This window comes from Eurosta solidaginis, chromosome 3 (genome assembly GCF_040869045.1).
Source record: "Eurosta solidaginis isolate ZX-2024a chromosome 3, ASM4086904v1, whole genome shotgun sequence".
In the NCBI taxonomy this organism is placed as follows: Eukaryota; Metazoa; Arthropoda; class Insecta; order Diptera; family Tephritidae; genus Eurosta; species Eurosta solidaginis.
The window spans coordinates 133,631,441-133,651,178 of NC_090321.1; the positions used below are offsets into that span (position 1 = coordinate 133,631,441).

Below are 19,738 nucleotides of genomic sequence, written 5' to 3' on the forward strand. Positions count from 1 at the left end.
TCTTGCTGTGAGTTTAGTCTCTTGAATCGCAGCAATGCTGATGTTGTGCCGCTTCATGAAATCGACTATCTCCGTGATCTTCCCAGTTAGTTCATTACAGTTTAACTGCAGGATTCTGGAGTGCATATGGGGAGACGTCGCCACTCTGGGAGTAAGTGACGGGTGACTGCGCCTGGGTTGAGGAAGGCCAGGACGAAACTGCTGTTGTGGCCCTGGGACTGGGCGTCCGTTGGCAAGCATTGGGGATTCCCGGTAGATTGGGGTTTGCGACTTGGCAACATGGCGCAATGAAACCCGTCGGGGGTTGCTGTCGCGGAGACCAGAACATCTAGGAAAGTGGCACCGCCCAAGGCAGGAGCTGCATGCTAAGGCGTAGACTACGGGACGCCCTTGGACGTGAACAGCAAGGAGCCACAAAAGATTTATAAAAGTTACGTGGACGACAGGTTTTTGGATCAAGCACAGAACCTGTCCGATGCAACCATCCCTTACACCAGACACACTGAACAGAGTATGACCGTCCTAAAAAGATTCTTTTCCGGCAGATGCAGCAAAACCATTTCTCAGGACCGGGGTCAGGAGACGGACCCGGATTGGATTCGATACCTTCCCGGAGCAAGAGAATATGGAGCAGTCCCGCTGCAAGGAGCTGCTGGGAGGATGACAATTTGTGGGAGGGACGCAACAAATTAAATAGGGTTACACTGAAATAACAGTCGGGAAAAATCCCGAGTCGCTCCGGTACATAGAACCGACTGCCTTGGTGATTTTCCTTTATTTTGTCTCCAAAGCTCTCAGCTGAGTATGTAATGCTCGGTTACATCGAAATTAGCCTTCCTTACTTGTTTGGACATAAAATGTTGTTGAATGAAAATTAGATATGTTTCTGTCATTTATTTCATTTGTTCCAAAGACTTAAGCAGTGAGGTTATTATGATCAATGTAGCATTTTCGAGGTATTTTAATCGTATCTTCGGATATATTTGATTGAATTTCTAGGTCACCTAGTTTGAGCAACCAATTTTTAAACTCATGGTGATTATTTGCTCGCATATTTTGGATTAATCGCCGAATTTTTACTTTTAATTTTAATTTAATTTAATTTATTTATTTATTACGGCTTTCCTAAGCCTAACTTAAATCTATTTTACATGTTTATAATTGTCTTCTGGACAATTCAATCTAGAATAGTTACATCTATATCCTACCTTGGAGTACTATGGACGGGAGACTTCCAGATCATGCGAACAAAGTGTTGTGCTAGTGTAGTATGTAGGCATTTTACCCATGTTAGTAAAGCGCGAAGGCAACATCTGCACGGCGATGCACTGAGTTAATCGAGTGATGCGTTTCAGTATGTGCTTCGGCAACCTTTTTTGTATGCGTACAAGAGCTTGGAAGTCTTGGCGCTACATAGCAGAATAGTTTCGCTGCACTTCTATCGATGCTATGGAAGCCCGCCTGTTCAGCACTAAATTGGTAGTGTTCTGCAATAATTGTACAAATTTTGTTTAAATTTATTGGAATGACATGATTTAATATCATTCGGTAGTTCATTATAAGTGCATATCTTTTACATATTGTAACGAATTTACTTGCAAATCCTCTTATTTGCCCTTCTGCTAAGTTCGAATCACTAAACTGTTGAATAAATAACTCCAATATTGAATAATGGAAAAATGGCCTTTATTAAAGTACTTCACAATAACAATTATACTTTGCAACTAGCTTGCTTAACAACCAAACTGATTGACAGCTCAAATGAAACTCACTCCTCGCCTCTACTGTCGCGCCTTTTATACTTTTTGATTTCTCATTGCATACTTCCAGGCTTTTCCATTCCAGAACTTACTAGTTAGTTATCAGCTACAAAATCGCCAGCCACAACTACGTTTACAACTTCTCATTTGAGTAATTCTTGCACAAATGTTTGCCCTCTCTTGTGAGCAATTCAGATAAGATATATGCATGTTTGTGCATTGCTTCTCCGCTGCTCGTATACGTACATATGTGTAGACGCAATTATTTATTCGTTTATGTAGATACATAATGATTGATCTATGGATGTGCATGATATCACTGTTTAGCATCGGCTTAGAGATGGCAGCACCCCTTAGTTTTGCTAATATTTGTAACAATATTTTATATTAGTCCTCAAATACGCAGGCAAAGTTCCTTCTATTATGTTTTTAACAAATTTCATGGTATAATAAAAAAGTTGCTGTCTAATGCTAAGCCAATTAAGAGAGCATAGCATGTCTCTGATATGTGTGTCATACCGTTTTTTGAGAATGAATCTCATAGCTCGGTTCTGTTGCTTTTGTAGCTTGTATATCTGACTATCTCGCAAGATGAAAAATATAGTTGAGCAATAAATAAAATGAGGTTCGATTATAGATCTGTAGACGATGATTTTATACTTTCTATTTAAATATTTGCAGGTTCGTTGCATAAAATATAACTTTTTCGCTATTTTTCCTACCGTATAATCCACGTGCTCGTTGAAATTCAGCTTATCATCTATTTTTATTCCCAAGTATTTCATGGTGCTGACTTTTTCAATTAGTTCGTTATTTATATTTAAGTTTTGTAGCTCACTGTTTTGAAAATTGCGTCTAGATATAACCATAAATTTCGTTTTATCGACATTCACTTTTAGTCTGTTTACGCATAACCAACCATATACGCTGTTAAGATCTTGCAGCTTAGCATATATTTCAGTAATATTGTTCCCACTTATCATCAGAAATGTATCATCAGCAAACAGTTTTATTTCACAGTGCTTAATGGAGCTACTTATATCATTAATATATATATTGAACAGTATGGGTGCCAGCACAGACCCTTGAGGTAGACCAACAGGTACCTCCCTTTTATCCGATACGGACGTTCCAATCACTGTTCTTTGGTATCTGTTAATTAGGAAGTCTTGAAATCATTTTAGTTCTATACCAGAAACACCAATGTAAGAAAGCTTTTTCAGCATTAAGTTTTGGTCGATCGTCTCGAATGCACGTTTTAAATCCAAAAACACAGCTAATATGTATTTTTTCCTGCTTAAGTATTCTTTCCAGTTAGCTACAACCAAATTCAAAGCACTTTCACAGGAATGTTTCTTTCGAAAAACAGATTGTTGAGGTATAATAATTACATTATCTTCTAAATACTTTACCAGCTGATTTTTTACCACTGTTTCCAAAATTGTTTCATCACATTGTGTTAATAGCTCTTATCTCCTCAGCTTTGATGGTATTTTTAACTTTTTCTAATGGCACAACTATAGAAGATTTCCATAAACTAGGAACGAGACCTTTATCTAAGCTCTCATTAACAAGTTGAGAATAGAAAAAACCTGTATACGTTATGGAGTCTTTAACGACTACTTCCGACACAAGTTTCTTCCCTCCAATTTCATTTTTAAACCTACTTACTATATCAACTATTTCTGAAGTGGATACTTTCTGAAACTTAAAAACATTAGGGCCATTTTTCTCATCTATAGTACCTTCATTACTAAAAGAAGTAGGAATATTCATGCTAATCTCCAATATACTATCAATGAAATAGTTATTCAAAGACTGCGCTATTTCATTTTCCTCTGTGTAGAGTCCTTTATTTTAATTTTTTTAAAACCATTGTTTTCTTTAGCCATGCTTATGGAATTTTTCAAGCTTTTCCACATGACCTTACTATCACCAACACTATGGTTGATTTTGTTTTACTTGCCTTTTTTTATCTTAATTAGCCGTTTATATTGGCGTTTCGCACTATAATATTCACTCCATTCTCCAGTGGATAGCCTGATCTTGTAAAGATTTAGCTTACGTTCATTTAAGTTAGCAGCTCAAAATCATACCACTTGTTCATAAGTTTGACACTGACTTCTTTAGAGTATGTCAGGGTGGTCACTGCGCTTGATAGCGTATTATATAGGAATGTTGCCTTCTCTTCGATACTCAGATTTTCAAAGTCAGTGTAGTTAAGCTGTCGTAATTCATTAACAAGGCTGTCGCTTGTATAATTTTCCCATGAAATTATTGTTCTCTTCGTTCTCATCTCAAATAGTTTATGTAATTTGATTTTGAATTTAATCGTTTGATGATCTGAAATCTGAAACTTTTCTAATTTTAAACATGATATAGAGCTACTATCTGTAAATAACAAGTCGATCAATGTATCTGCCTTATCGCCCTTTCGTGTATAAAAATCTATTTTTTGCTCCTTAGCAAAGGATCGAAATAAGTCAACTAACTGTTTACTATAAGTTGTGCTCTTGTAAAGGTTTATATTGAAGTCGACCACAAAGATAATATTATCCTGTGTTACGCAGTTATTATTTAAAATGTCGTATAAGTACGTTATAAATTATGCATCACTCGAGCTCGGTGAGGATATATCAGAGCTATTTGGTATTGGGGGAAAATATTTTTCACTTTTAGTATAATACACCAGATGTTCTTGTTTAATGTTCTGTTGTAACTTATTGAGTATTCAATTGTTTCATTTATATATATGAGCACACCGCCTGTTTGCCTGCTGTGGGAATCGCACCGTACAAGTTTATATGTTTGTATCTGTAGCTCTTGATTCGTTATTTCTTCCGTCGAACAAGTCTCCGAACAAAATATTAAATATTTAAATATATACAACTCAGGTATTCCTTGCTAAACTCGTGCCTTATTTCTTGGCTGCGTATATTTTTTATACGCAGGACAATCTTTGCTGAAAGCGTAATGGCTAACATCGACGTCAATAACTTTTTTTGAACAAGTTCGCTACAGTTTACACATTTAACAATGTTAGATGTGCACTCTTTGCTATCATGCGGTCCAGCACATTTGCTGCAAGCTACTTTATTCGTGCACTCAGCTGCTTTGTGCTTATATCCCAGACATTTAAAACACCTCAAAACACTTATATGCTCGTAAGCGACGCAAGTATCCAACTCTATATATAGTTTCTTTTGTTGCAACACATTATCGAATGTTACTGCATCTGTTTCCACTAACGCAATGTAGCTTACTTCTCTCCGATTGGTATTTTCATACAGTTTTAACACTTTAAAACCCTTTCCGTTACATGAGTCATTTTGCTTAGTTAAGCATTCTACCAAACGCTCATTGCTAGCTTTTTCAGTTAAACCAACAATTTTTTTTTTTTTATGTATTTAATTAGCGAGCTTTGCTCATATTGCTTCATTGTATAAAGCAATATGAGCAAAGCTCGCTAATTAAATACATATGATGATATTGATATAATAGTAACAGCGGAAGTATTAAAAAAAACAAATACTGTAAAAATCCGAACAAATGTTACTAAGCTTTCAAAAGCACGCCTAAAAATCATATCCACACCATTAGGAATAAACTACATACAGAGTGTATGTGCCTACATGGTGATCAAAAGGAATATAAACAAAAAAGGCAACTCTTAGAGACCAATTGTACAGCGAACAACGGAACATTCATATGGCGTAGCAGCTAAAAAAGGCTTGCACTGATGTGAATGTTGGAGACTCGAGTTCAACGCTCAGCTCCCGAAAAGCTAGCTGATGAAGAAGTGAAATTCAGAAACATGTCCTAGTAACCATCGCCGTTTGTAAACTTACAATTTTTCTCTAATATCAATTACAAAAACCATTGTATAAAGCAATATGAGCAAAGCTCGCTAATTAAATACATATGATGATATTGATATAATAGTAACAGCGGAAGTATTAAAAAAAACAAATACTGTAAAAATCCGAACAAATGTTACTAAGCTTTCAAAAGCACGCCTAAAAATCATATCCACACCATTAGGAATAAACTACATACAGAGTGTATGTGCCTACATGGTGATCAAAAGGAATATAAACAAAAAAGGCAACTCTTAGAGACCAATTGTACAGCGAACAACGGAACATTCATATGGCGTAGCAGCTAAAAAAGGCTTGCACTGATGTGAATGTTAGAGACTCGAGTTCAACGCTCAGCTCCCGAAAAGCTAGCTGATGAAGAAGTGAAATTCAGAAACATGTCCTAGTAACCATCGCCGTTTGTAAACTTACAATTTTTCTCTAATATCAATTACAAAAACCATTGTATAAAGCAATATGAGCAAAGCTCGCTAATTAAATACATATGATGATATTGATATAATAGTAACAGCGGAAGTATTAAAAAAAACAAATACTGTAAAAATCCGAACAAATGTTACTAAGCTTTCAAAAGCACGCCTAAAAATCATATCCACACCATTAGGAATAAACTACATACAGAGTGTATGTGCCTACATGGTGATCAAAAGGAATATAAACAAAAAAGGCAACTCTTAGAGACCAATTGTACAGCGAACAACGGAACATTCATATGGCGTAGCAGCTAAAAAAGGCTTGCACTGATGTGAATGTTGGAGACTCGAGTTCAACGCTCAGCTCCCGAAAAGCTAGCTGATGAAGAAGTGAAATTCAGAAACATGTCCTAGTAACCATCGCCGTTTGTAAACTTACAATTTTTCTCTAATATCAATTACAAAAACCATTGTATAAAGCAATATGAGCAAAGCTCGCTAATTAAATACATATGATGATATTGATATAATAGTAACAGCGGAAGTATTAAAAAAAACAAATACTGTAAAAATCCGAACAAATGTTACTAAGCTTTCAAAAGCACGCCTAAAAATCATATCCACACCATTAGGAATAAACTACATACAGAGTGTATGTGCCTACATGGTGATCAAAAGGAATATAAACAAAAAAGGCAACTCTTAGAGACCAATTGTACAGCGAACAACGGAACATTCATATGGCGTAGCAGCTAAAAAAGGCTTGCACTGATGTGAATGTTGGAGACTCGAGTTCAACGCTCAGCTCCCGAAAAGCTAGCTGATGAAGAAGTGAAATTCAGAAACATGTCCTAGTAACCATCGCCGTTTGTAAACTTACAATTTTTCTCTAATATCAATTCCAACAATTTTTATTTTCTTTTTTATTTCATCCTTATTTTTTGTTTTCTCTGCTTCGTAATCGTTCCCAGTACTTTCTCTTACCTTTAGCTGGACTTTTTCACAGGCGTTTTTATTTTTACATTCTACAATAATGGCACCACTATTTACTTCTTTAACATTTTTAACAAGGCCTTCGGTAGGTTCGACAACTTTTTTTAGAGCTTCCTTGGTTTCCTTAGCTTTTTTGCCCTTCTTGTTCGGTTTAATGACAATTTTATTCTCATTTACTGAAGCGACCTGAGCATAAGATAGTTTTTCTGGCTGATCATTTGCCACGCGTAAATCGTTAAGCAATTCATTGCTCTTTTTTAATTCATTAGATAAATCTTTTACTATCTCATTCTTCATTGCAATCAATTTTACTTCTATGTTATGCTCTAAAAGGGAGTTGAAGTCCGTAATAATGCTACTTTTAATATGGGAGAATTTATTACAAAATATCTGCTCGACTATCTGTTTAATATCAACAGCTTTCATTTTTGTGTCTTCACATTTATTAATCAAATGTTTGATTTCCACAAATTTAGTATTGGTATCCGATAATGCACATACATTACAGAACCATTTTATGTTCATATTATCTTCTATTATATTTTTTTCATTTCTTTTAATATTACTGCATTTCAAGCAAAAACTATAGCCACACCCACCAGAGCATGCTACTATGTCATCTCCCTGAAGCAGTTTCGCAGTATATTCTTTGCACTCTGCTGGCATTGTAAATGTATATCTTTCCAAGAAAATGTAAAAGATATGCAACTTTACATGGCAACTTTGTGATACACAACTTTAAATATTCGCAAGACTGGTTTCAAAAAATATACTAAAAAATATGTATAAATATATATTTTTCTACCGTGATGGCAGCCCTGTTTTTGGCTGACACTTTTCACTCCTCTATGTCTTCCACTTGCCTTTCTATCATTCACCTTTGTAAACAAATTCAGTGCTTATCGGGCGCTAATTTTTCGCGCTAAGTTAATGATAGCAAAGAAAAGTCAAAAACACAACATAAAGAGCACAATTAGTAGCGACAGTATAGCAACAAAGCGGCTTGACAGGTTGTTGATGTTCTCACCCGTACTCAGCGTATCAGCGTATCAGCAGGCGTTTGTGTGAAAGTGTGCTTGGCGATGTCTGCAGCGCGCCTACTGCGGTAATGGCAGCACAGCAGATAGCTTTTGCAAATTACTAACCACCTAAATACTCCACTCTCCCAAACTATGTTTTTAGATTTGTCCACTTGAATACAGCTTCGCGCACCTGTTGTTAGATGTTGTACGTTTTTTTAGCGCCTTTGTATGTTGTTTACTATTTTTTTTTAATAAAAACACGGAGCACGTATCAAAACGACCGTCTTGTTCTTCCCACACATAATACATAGCTTTTGCCCACAACGGTGAGCGTTTTATACAATTTTCAATAATTGAAGTTCTGGTCGCATGTCTAACAACTGGAAGAACTTGTCTAAAATCACTTGCAAATATAAATATTTTTTTTTTTTTTTTTTTATTAAAAATCATACAAACAGACAAAATTGGTTAATTCGTTGTAGTTCTATAAATAGAACGAAAACAGCAACAAAACCAAAGTTTCTTTGAAAACCGCCGTACCAAGCATAGCTTTAACACATAATTGCATACGAAGTATGCAATGTGTAAAAGAATAAAATATGCAAAAAGAAGGCAATTGGGAAAGACTTCACAACAGGCATGACGTAGCTGAATGCGTTTACAACCATTTCAACTATCGTAGGGGTGCGAGTTCGACTCCCACTCTTGGGAGAAAAGGCTTTGAAGAGATTTACAAGGTATAATCGAAACAGCTGTCGCCTTGTCCGTCCTGATGTCACGTTGTTTAAATTTTTCCCAAATTATTAAATAAAATATTTTTCCCCCAAATGGCAAATTAACATTCATGATGTCTTTTAAAAGTTTTTCAACAATGGTAATTTCATCTTTAAGGTTTATAGCTACTTCGTCCCAAATAAATAAATCGGTTTCACGCAAAATACAAATTTAACAACTTACCACGTATGTATGTATGTAGGTATTTAACTTGAACGGTTTTCAAAGTTTCAAATCAAAAAGCAACAGAAATCAGCTGTTCTTATTTGCTTATATGCGGCTACGATGTCACCATCAAAATTATTAAAGTTGTATGTACGAATGTTTTATGAACGTATGTATTTATATAAAAGTCTCTTGGCAAATATCAACAGAAATCAGTGTCAATCAATTAAAAATTACAGCTTGCAGTGCCATCTAGCAGTGAGCTGCCATCTACCGTACAATACAACAATAGAGCTTATGCTGCCATCTACCGCACATACAGCTTATGGCGCCATCTAGCGTAATGTAGTGCAAATGCAGTGCAAATATTCACAATAGTGCCATAGTACAAATAGATTTCTTTGTGTGCTCACAATCGTTTATTTTTAACAAATATATACAATTGTAACGAATTTACCCCAATTCCTCTTATTTGCAACCTTCTACTAACGTTCGAATCACTAAACTGTTGAATAAATAACTCCACTATTCAATAATGCTGTTCGGCCTGGGTGCGTCTGAAACCGGCAATGGGTAGGCGCACACGGGTCGATCTCGGGTTGATAGTGCACTCGAAAGAAAAATAAAAGAACAAAACGCAAAGAGGATTTCCTCGTTATAATAATGTTTTAATTAGAGTGTAGGAAAATATATACAAGGATACAATATTATCTTTGGGTGTAAAAGGCGATGACGGTGATCCTCGGCGATGTGTGCTGGTTGGCGGTCGATCGAAAAAGAGACCGGTTGTGCCGTTGATGACAACCGCTAAGTCGCGAAAAAGTCCTCCGGTATCACGGAGGGGAAATGCCACACACACAACCACCCTTACGTATACGTGCATGGGTGCTGACAACCTGCACACACACACACATGCATGTGGATGAAAACGCATGCATGCACACAAATGCGGCGTGAGTGTGGGTGGCTGGAAATATTATTAAAATATTAGGGCGGGCGCCGTCAATCAAGTGAACGTTAGGCATTGGGCCTAAACATGCCGCCCCCCTTGCGGTACGCAATCTCAAAGTCCTCCAAGGATCACCGACCGTGAAGAAGAGAAAAAAAAAATAAAAAATTATAACTAACTTAACCTAACGACGGCTAGTCCGCCGGCTTGGCAGCACGCACGATGAGTTGCGTAGTGTGCGAGCATGGTTGCGGATGCCTCGGTCATTCGCCACTTTCCCGTCATGGTTAGAGGCTTGAGCCATGTTTGCCTAGAGCTAGGGATTGCAAAAAAAAGTAAAAAGATATACATGTTCATATTTCTTGCCAATTAAAGAAAGACTCCATTTATTTAAGAAAAACGTACTATTTAAATGTGTGAACTTAAATGAAATTAAAAAGTAAAAACTATATCGCCCTTGATGCATACTAGATCGGATGGGTCCCCGAAAGTACCCACCCGAAGATCGTACTTTGCGCGAGCAGCGCTCCGAAAGATAGTGGTAATGTGCCCGGCGTTATGACCTCGGCGTCAACGTCGCCGCCAGGAACGAGGCGAATTGGTGTGGACGCATAAAAATGGGGATCCGCTAGACGAATATGCTCGTATGGAGCTGCGACGCTGGGGTCGACGTTATATGTGGGGCTGACGCGCCTGAACTCATGGACGCAGACTGCGTGAGTCGTCACCGTCTTGCTCTGTCCATGCTTGCCTCTAAATCTAATGAAACAGCCGGTTTCGCCGGCGGCGTGGGTCGTCGGCAGTGCTAACTCTCGCGCCAGCCTACGGTCGATCGTTGTGCGGGGGGAACATGCATCAAGGAGTGCACGAATGAGGTGCAACCGCCCCCGGCTTCCACCTTCACGACTGCAGTTGGCGCCAGAGTAGCCATTGGGCGAAGGGTTGGGCCGGCTGTAGTGTGGGCCGGAGTGATTCCGTTCCTAAAGGAACCGTGTTGTGGTAGCTGGCGCTGCCGAGTGGCCAGTCTACCGTCTCGGTTGTGTTCGTGCGAGTTTCGAATAGCGCGTAGCTGGCGCGGCCGAGGGGCCAGTCTACGCTCGCGCGTTTTCCGTGGTGCTCGCAGGTGGCGTTGCGTGGGTAGGCGGAAAGGCCGTGATTCCGCTCCACTTTCCTCTCGTCTTTCGTGCGCTAATAGGGGTCGGAACGGCCGTGGGTCCGATCCTCCAGTGTTTGCTCGACCTGTATGGGAGCCCGCTCTACTCATGGATGGTATCTGTGGACCCTCAGTAAAGGCCGACTCGGACGCATGGAGAGACAGCGCCTCATCCATAGTCCCGTCGTCCACCTGTTGCGTCATGGGCATCCTTTCATAGCCCTCCTCCTCCTCGTCTAAGACCAGCTGGTTCCAGCTCTTGGGCTGCTCTGGCTCCGTTGAAATATCTTCCATTGAAAGGTGCAGTGTGGTATGATGGTTGCTCCCATATCTTCGGCACCTGCCCTTACTCGTGCAGTCTCTAGCGCGATGCACCTTCGAAAGACAATTTTGGCAGAAGTTAGCTCTGATAATTTCGCGCAGCCGTTGCAGCGGGGACTTTGCGCTATAGATAGGACACGACCTGATCGGATATTTCGCGTCGCATAAATGGCACGGCTTTGGGTAACGAGCGGCCTGGCGCTCGGTCCTCTTTCGTAGCGAAGCGTAACGAGTCATTCTATTTAGAGAAGATGGAATAAAAATAAAGGGGGCTTGTTGATTTATTATGACTATGTTACGCGTTCGGTGGCGAGTAAGCCCCAATTCTATTATCGGCGCTTTTGAAAATTCGCGCGTGAGTAGGGTGAAAAACTCTCTAGATGCCTACGAGAATATATTCATATCTCGCGTACGTTATGTGCGTGGCCCCTTTCCGCGCACGTTATGTGCCTGGGTCTTTATTGCCTTATTCTGTTTATTTTGGTGTCACCCGGTAGCGTTTTAGTTAGCCACGGGCACACTAGTGCTGCATTTACGATTTCCGGTTCGCACATTCTGGTACCGAATCGGGTAGAAAGTGTATAGCGTGGGTACTTTTGAGTCGCTGTTATTTGTGTTGTTGGTGCTAAAAACCAACAACTTCCCTGCCCGCCACAAAAAAAATGTTTGGACAGAGCAAATTGTATGCTGTGTAAAGAAAAAATAAAAAATCTTCGTTTTGGACGAAGAGAAAAATTTGTAGAATGAATCATTTTTTTGTGTTGGCCTTCACTTATTTCTTCAACTTTTCCCCAAGTACGCTTGTAGTCCTGTTTTATTGATGGCCTTTAGCACGGTTCCAGAAGAGTAGTTGGCTCCGATATCGATTTGCCAGAAACGGGTTTTTGGGTACCCGTTTGGCTTCTTTTATGCATCCCTAATATAGTGTACATTTAAACTCGGTATGTATATGTAGAGACGTTGGTATAAGTATATGGACAGTCAGTGCACGGACTTTACCGCATTGGTAGGTTTACTAACTTTTCTGGCCCATTTTCATTTTTTACTACTACTACCACCGAGGCCCAAAATCTACCAATATTTCAGTATCTTCGCACTGTAAACGTATGCTGCGATAATTCTAAAGTATTGAATTGCCGAGCCCACCCAACTAACATTAGGAGGCGATACTGACCAAATCAGTCAATTTTGAAAAATTTCTGAAGAACTTAAACAGGAAATAAATTTTGAGTAGAGACATTTTTTGAATAATTTAAACGAAAATAAAAGGTTCTACGGAAACGATGACCTGCCGAGATCGGTTATTTTGTGGCAGTACTTTTGGTACTTTGGAATATTGTTGTTGTGATTAGACGTGTTGGTGCATGTTTGTCGGTATTTCACACTCACGGTACAGGAAAAAAGTGAGTGTCGTATAGGCATAAGCAATGTACATAGGTATATACAAATGTACATGTAATTTTGTCTTGTTTACGAGTTTTAAAGTGTCATTTCCTTGAAATGCGCGTTATTTGTTTTACAAAAAATTATTAAGTGTTTGGGACACATAAGAACTATAGCTGTTGTTTTCTTGGGAAAAATCTACCAACTACTACTATTTTCATTTTTTTTTTTCTTTTTTTTTGTCTACCAACATTTTCCTCTTAAAAAGTCCGCGTACTGGTAGATATTTACCGGCATCAAAGACAAAAAAAAAAATTGCGCACATTCATACACGCCCGTGTATAGAATGTAAATTTCTCAGAATTGAAACAAACGGGACTAATCGAAAGAATTTTTCCGTTGTTTCGTTCTTTTTACTACGGCGCGTGGCCGTAGTACAATCGTTTGCTAATTTTTCAATTGAGTAGACGTGTTCCTGCTGTGGTGTAAATTTATCTCGTCTTCCGATCACACCAGTGTTATATTTTCGATATCTTTCAAGGTAAAACCTTTTGACAAGAGATTTCTTCGTTTATTTAATCACATATCACAAATTTGAAGATGCCTAAGCTACCGTGTTGGGTTTCTCCAAGTCGATACGCTGTAAAAATGGGCCAAAAACATGGCATAAGAAAACCAATTGTGGTTCAGTGCGCACGCAAGGTTTCAGCTTCTCAGCGATATATTTTGTCATTGACGCTAACTTAAAGCCACCCATATGATGGAAAATAGAATGCCCTACAGCCAATATTAGCGCATAAGTTTTTGTCAATCATTGATTCGCATACAGTCTTAAAATTGAATAATTCGAAAGCCGAAAAACGGTAAGTCCATTTAATCATTTTGGGCGCATTTAGCGCTTCTTGTAAAAGATCCTAAATAACACTCCAATGTGTTTCGGGCAATGCAGCTAATATGACGCCAACTGCATTAATATAGTTGTGAATCTCTTTTTGTGGTATTACCGAATAACCCTTTACAATAACATCGACTACATTGTTTGCCACAATTGAGGGCGCAATTGGTAAGCTCAACAACTCCAAGCAGGTCACATAAAGTGCATGTGCAGGTGCATTGGGAAACTCATTGAAGCGCCAATCAGTGTTGAAAAACAGATTTTTACCAGTTATTGTATCCGATAGCCTGCGCACTAAGTTAATGTAGTAGTTTAGCTCAGGATGCCAAAGTAATTCTTGATTTTGCAAAGACATTTTATATGGTTCACCAACACAACAATTAAGTGATGGACGTTCGCGTAAAATGCGTTCATAGAAATGCAAAGTATTGTATAAATAAGTTATCGAGCGATCATGAAATTTGTACAAAATACTCAAATGGTCTAATATAACTTCACACATTTGATGCACATGTTGTATAGGTAGTTCAATGAAACGGTGCACAACAATATCTAATACTGGTAAAAATCTCAAGCATACATTAGAGAAATAAACAGATAATGGCGGATGTGAAGCAGATTCATCTGGTGAAAATTTTTTCCGGATATTTTTGATGAAATGACAAGTGCTTTTCGTGCCAATTATTCTGCTTCCAATGATCGGGATGATTCTCTTTACAAAACTCTTGTATACGATTGCGTAATTCTGATGTTTTTAATAAGCGCAGTTGTATAATAAGGAAACAAACTTGCGCCTCATTACCCTCTTGTGTACGTAGTGCCAGACAAAGTACAACACGATCGATAGTAACAATATTATATTTCCAAATCATATTATTAATGGTGTCGACACATTTATGTATAAAATCTTTGCCATTACTATTCGCTACTTCGCCAACTAAATAATCACATAACTTGCGTAAATGTGCTGAAAGTGCGCGTGCGCTAATACCCTCTAAAATTTTATATGCAACAGGACCAACATTCTCGGTTTCATTGTCATTTGACATTGATGTCCAGTTACGATATTCCTCTTCAACAGATTTTTTGAGCAATTGCTTATTTTCCAACGAATGGTTATTTTGCACAAAAAATTCTTTTAGTGCTGGTGGAAAGCAAGCTAGTGAATGCGAAGCCCAAGAGGGTGGTGTATTTTGCATTATAATGCTCAATAACGCTTTGCACCAGGGTTGTAGCTCGTCACCTAGCCCAGTCATGTGCATTGATCTTGCGAGCGTTAAGATTAGAACGCGATTCAATTCTTCACTTTCAGTCGACGCCACAGAGCCAGGTGGTTTTTCGCTGAAGTAACGTGACATTTGCGGCTGCATTTCAACTGATCCCAGTCGGGTAATAAGCCTTAAAGCTGTAGATTCAAAGCATAGGTTTAATTGCATTTTATTTGTTTGTGGCGAAACCACAGTATAATGCTAAAGTAGCTGTAGACGATATTGTGTTGGAATATGATGTAAACGATATAGAAACATTTCCAACAATGTGTGGAGTATACCCCAAGCTTGGTGTTTAAATACAGCAGGCAGCAATTGTTGCAAAAAATCCTTTAATGCCCAAGGATTCGATTTCTGTGTAAACCAGAAGTCGTGCATGGGTTTCGACTAATGCTGGCGCTGGTATAGAGCTTTTCGCTTGCGCTTGCTTTATCATTTGAAAAAGCTATGTATGAGCGACATTTTACTATGAACTGTTAAGCTATCCAATACTACCATAGAAAAAGGTGCTGAAGGAACTTGTCCTCCAGCTGCAGTTTTGGCATTGCCATTTAACGCTTCAGTAAGAATATTCATTGGGCGTGAAAAGTATTCCTGATTTGTAGAATATGCATTACATATAAGTGTTATGCGAAAGTCGTTGCCCAAACTCATAGACATCATAGTATTAGGCATCACAAGATGTTGAAGAAAGTCGTGATGATTTTTCAATGCTATAGGCAAAGGTCTATTTATATTCATATTTTCCAATCTAGCTTTCTTCATTAGGTGTACCCAAATGCATATAGGTGCCATCTGTCGCAATAATGATGACTTGGTACAGTCAGGTAACCATGGTTCCTGCTCGGGATAGAGTAAATGAAACAATTTGAAAGTTGGAAGAAAATTTGCAATTGGATTTTTTTTGTATGCTGCCCGAAATAAACTGTAAAAGTATCCACATTAACTGATCGCGTCCTTTACGCAATTCCTTCTTAGAGAGCTTTTCATACAAAGCTGTAACAATATGCGAAAAGCTTACAAACTGAAAAAGCACAAAGTAAATTAGCTGTGATGATAAATGCAGCCATACCCATTCGTTCATAGAAGTTTGTTCTTCGTAAACATTAAAACTACTACCCATCATAGAATCATTGTTCTCTGTCATTTCCATAGCGGAAGTTATTAAATTTACTGACTGCTCTTCTAGTGCGTTACAACGTTGCTTTTGTTGCTTCTGTAAACTCATCATACCAGACACCATTTCTTTGGAATATGGTTGATCGAGCACATAACGTAGGAGTATTGTTTGTTCTTCTAACAAATCTGCATCATATGGAAGACTGCCTTTAAAAACAAAACGTAATGTATTTGGATATTTGCATAGCCGAAAACACTCAACAATGGGCAGCATATGCGAGTGGCCAATTATGGAAACCATTTGTGCGGTTCTTACGGAATTCCTCCATGAAATCTGTCATCATTTTATTAATAGTCCAATGATACGGGGGTGGTTTCATTATTTCATTGGCAATAAAGTATCCGGGTAAAAGACAATTATTTCGGTCAAATATGTAGTTCAATGTATCCTTCAGTGCTTGCAATTGTGGGAGGTAACTAACGTTTATGTTTACCGGAAATGTTTGAGCTTTGTCGCGGCACATCTTCATTATTTCCCTTACTCCTTTGTAGTCAACAAGCGATAGCACTCGTTTAATTAATTTAAAACTTTCCACCCAAAAAATTCTCATTTTCATAAACTAATTTATCACATAACAGAATCTTGTCACAAAGCATTCTTGCTGTGATGGCATGGGATTCTGCAAGCTTTCCTAATGTATCGATTAACACGCGCAAATGCGATATATTTGTGGTAGTTGCCGCGCGCTGTAAATATTGTCTCACCACGCCTTCCTTATTGTCTTGGGGTACATCTTCGAACTTACGTAAAATAGTTTCTGTAAACGACCCAGCCTTATCCTCTTCTTCATTCGGTTTGTAAACAATAATGCTGACGAACGCCTCCTCGATTGGTTCCACTTTCAGAAAGCTGTTAACTGCTTCCACAATCTCTGTGTCCATTTTTAGTTCGGTTTTTTTGTGGCAGATGGGTTTCCCTTCTGCGGTAGGCTTCTGGTGTCCTCGCTCGGAGTGAGCGAGTGAATTGGGGTGTGATTTTGAAAATAAAAATAATTGTTTGGTGGCAGATGGGGATCTGCATTAGGGTGGTTGATTGGCCTTATTCCGGAGAGCGACCATAGCAAACACACCCTTGCAATACAGCAGGAAGAGTTGCGGCTCTTGTGGAAGAAGGTAAAGTCTGCGTTTGATTCGCTATTGGGACTGATGAGGTGTCAGCGGATGACGTTATGGCGATCAGAAAGAAGCAAAAGGCAGCATACGCAATCTACGTGCGATGTTCAGCGTCTATATCTGCTGAGGCAGAAAAATACAAGAAGGATGAAAAGAACGTCAACCCTGAGCAAGAACCTCATGGGCATAAAATTCGCCTCCCTGCTTGCGACACGGAAGTTTTTAAAGGGGATTATCTGTCTTGGCCAACTTTTCGCGACCTGTTCACGGCAATATATATAAACAATTCTAGTTTGAAAGGGGTGGAAAAGTTATTCCATCTCAACAACAAAACGCAGGGCGAAGCAAAAGATATCGTTAAAAAATGCCCTCTCACAAATGAAGGTTTCGAGATGGCCTGGAAAAACTTGTGTGAAAGATACGAAAACAAACGTATCTTAGTTAACACACAACTACAAATTTTATTTAACTTAAAAAAGGTAGAAAGTGAGTGCGGCAGTTCAATAAAAAAGCTGCAAAATGATATAAATAATTGTATTTCGTCCCTCAAATGCCACAAAATTGACACTTCCAATTGGGATGCAATCCTGACTTATCTCTGCTCAACCAAGCTACCAGAGAGCACGTTGGCTCTATGGGAGCAAAGTATAGATCATAAAATGGACATATCCAAGTGGGAGGATATGGATAAATTCCTGTCTAATCGGTTTCAGACACTTGAAACAGTGTCTGGTTTTACAGGGCAGGCCACTTCGAAAGTGCAAAAACTAAACGCGTCGCGACAATCAACAGAACCCCCTACGAAAAGAATTGGTGCCTTTCAAACAAAGGTATCCAGACCGACGTCAAAGGCAATGTGTAAAATGTGCAAGTCCGCAGAGCACAGATTACGAAACTGTTCACGCTTTTGCGAGTTAACCCCTCCAGAAAGGATTAAATTCATAAAATCTACAAGTGGTTGTCTGAATTGTCTATCCCCAGGACACACAGTGACCAGATGCATCAGTTCCTAAACTGCAATACGTGCCACTCTCGTCACCATACGCTCCTGCATGCGGATACCCTACAGAAAAACACCACCTACAACCCGCCCCAACACTCCTACGATAATAGGCCCTCTACTTCTAGACAGGCATTAGCGAGACAGGAATCAGAAAAACCAGGTTCAAACGGGAACAAAAATGTGACATCCTGTCATACGAATTCCAGCACAGGTGTGCTATTAGGAACTGCTCGCGTACACATTCACCATAATGATACCGACTTCTCCGCGCGGGCATTAATTGATTCAGGGTCTGAATATTCCTTTATAACTGAAAGACTGAAACGCAGAATCAATTTGCCAGCGAGAAAAATGCATGCCCAAGTTTCAGGCATCACAAATGCGGTGTCAGCTCAGGTGAAAGAGACATCCAAAATTGAATTACGTTCACCAGTGCATGCCTGCTTCAGCCTGACTACACCCGTTCTAGTCCTAGTCAAACTCACTGGGAATCTTCCATCCTGCCATATCAACGCCATGACTATGCAGGCATTCCCAGACTTGGTTTTGGCAGACAAAAGGTGCTACATCAACGAAGACGTAGACCTCATACTTGGAGGAGACATATACCCCCAAATTATACTGAGCGGTCTGAAAAAAAATGTACTAAATACACTTTTGGCCCAAGAGACAGTGTTCGGTTGGATACTAACCGGTCGCATCGACGCACCGAGTCCAACGAAGAGCATCATGTCATTCTACAATGAGGTTGCGTTGGACAACCAATTAAAAGCTTTCTGAGAGGTAGAAAATGTTCCCAAAAACAAAATGCTTAATGAAGAAGAAAGGTATTGTGAACAATTATTTAAGGACACAACAAAACGTGATGAAAGTGGAAGATATACAGTTTCGCACCATTCAGACAGGATTACCCTGAGAAGATTGCATTAGGACCGTCCCTAAAGCGCGCATGTTCACAATTCTTCAGAAATGAGGGGCGATTACTGAAAAACCAAGATTTAGGAAAAGAGTATGTTCGGGTGTTGCCAGAATACGAAACACTTGGACATATGAGAAAAATTAAGAATAACATACCATCCGACGATTCGGATAATTATTTCCTGCCCCACCACGCCGTTGTAAAGGCGGAAAGTACCACTACCAAGGTGCGCGTCGTCTTCAACGGGTCAAGTCCGACGGCAAATGGCATTAGTCTAAACGACATACTCCACCCAGGTCCAGTACTCCAAGCAGACTTGCCTATTTTAATTTTACGTTGGCGACTGTATCGCTTTGTCTTTAATAGTGACATAGAAAAGATGTATAGGCAAATTTGGGTGACCGATAATCACGCCAAATTTCAAAGAATTGTCCATCGAACATCCCCCAACGAACCCATCAGTCTATACGAACTAAAGACTGTCACCTTTGGTGTAAACTGCGCCCCCTACCTCGCGATACGGTCACTTCTACAATTGGCTGATGATGTA

General features: G+C 39.1%; 1 protein-coding gene and 1 pseudogene across 3 annotated transcripts in view; both read right to left on the bottom strand.

Annotated features, from left to right (window-relative positions):
- Lipt1 (Lipoyltransferase 1) overlaps nucleotides 1-19,738 on the bottom strand; it is a 514,034-nt gene that overhangs the window by 242,334 nt on the left and 251,962 nt on the right. The gene's annotated exons all lie outside the window — the stretch shown is intronic.
- Nucleotides 8,626-17,049, bottom strand: LOC137246648 (mediator of RNA polymerase II transcription subunit 23-like; annotated as a pseudogene).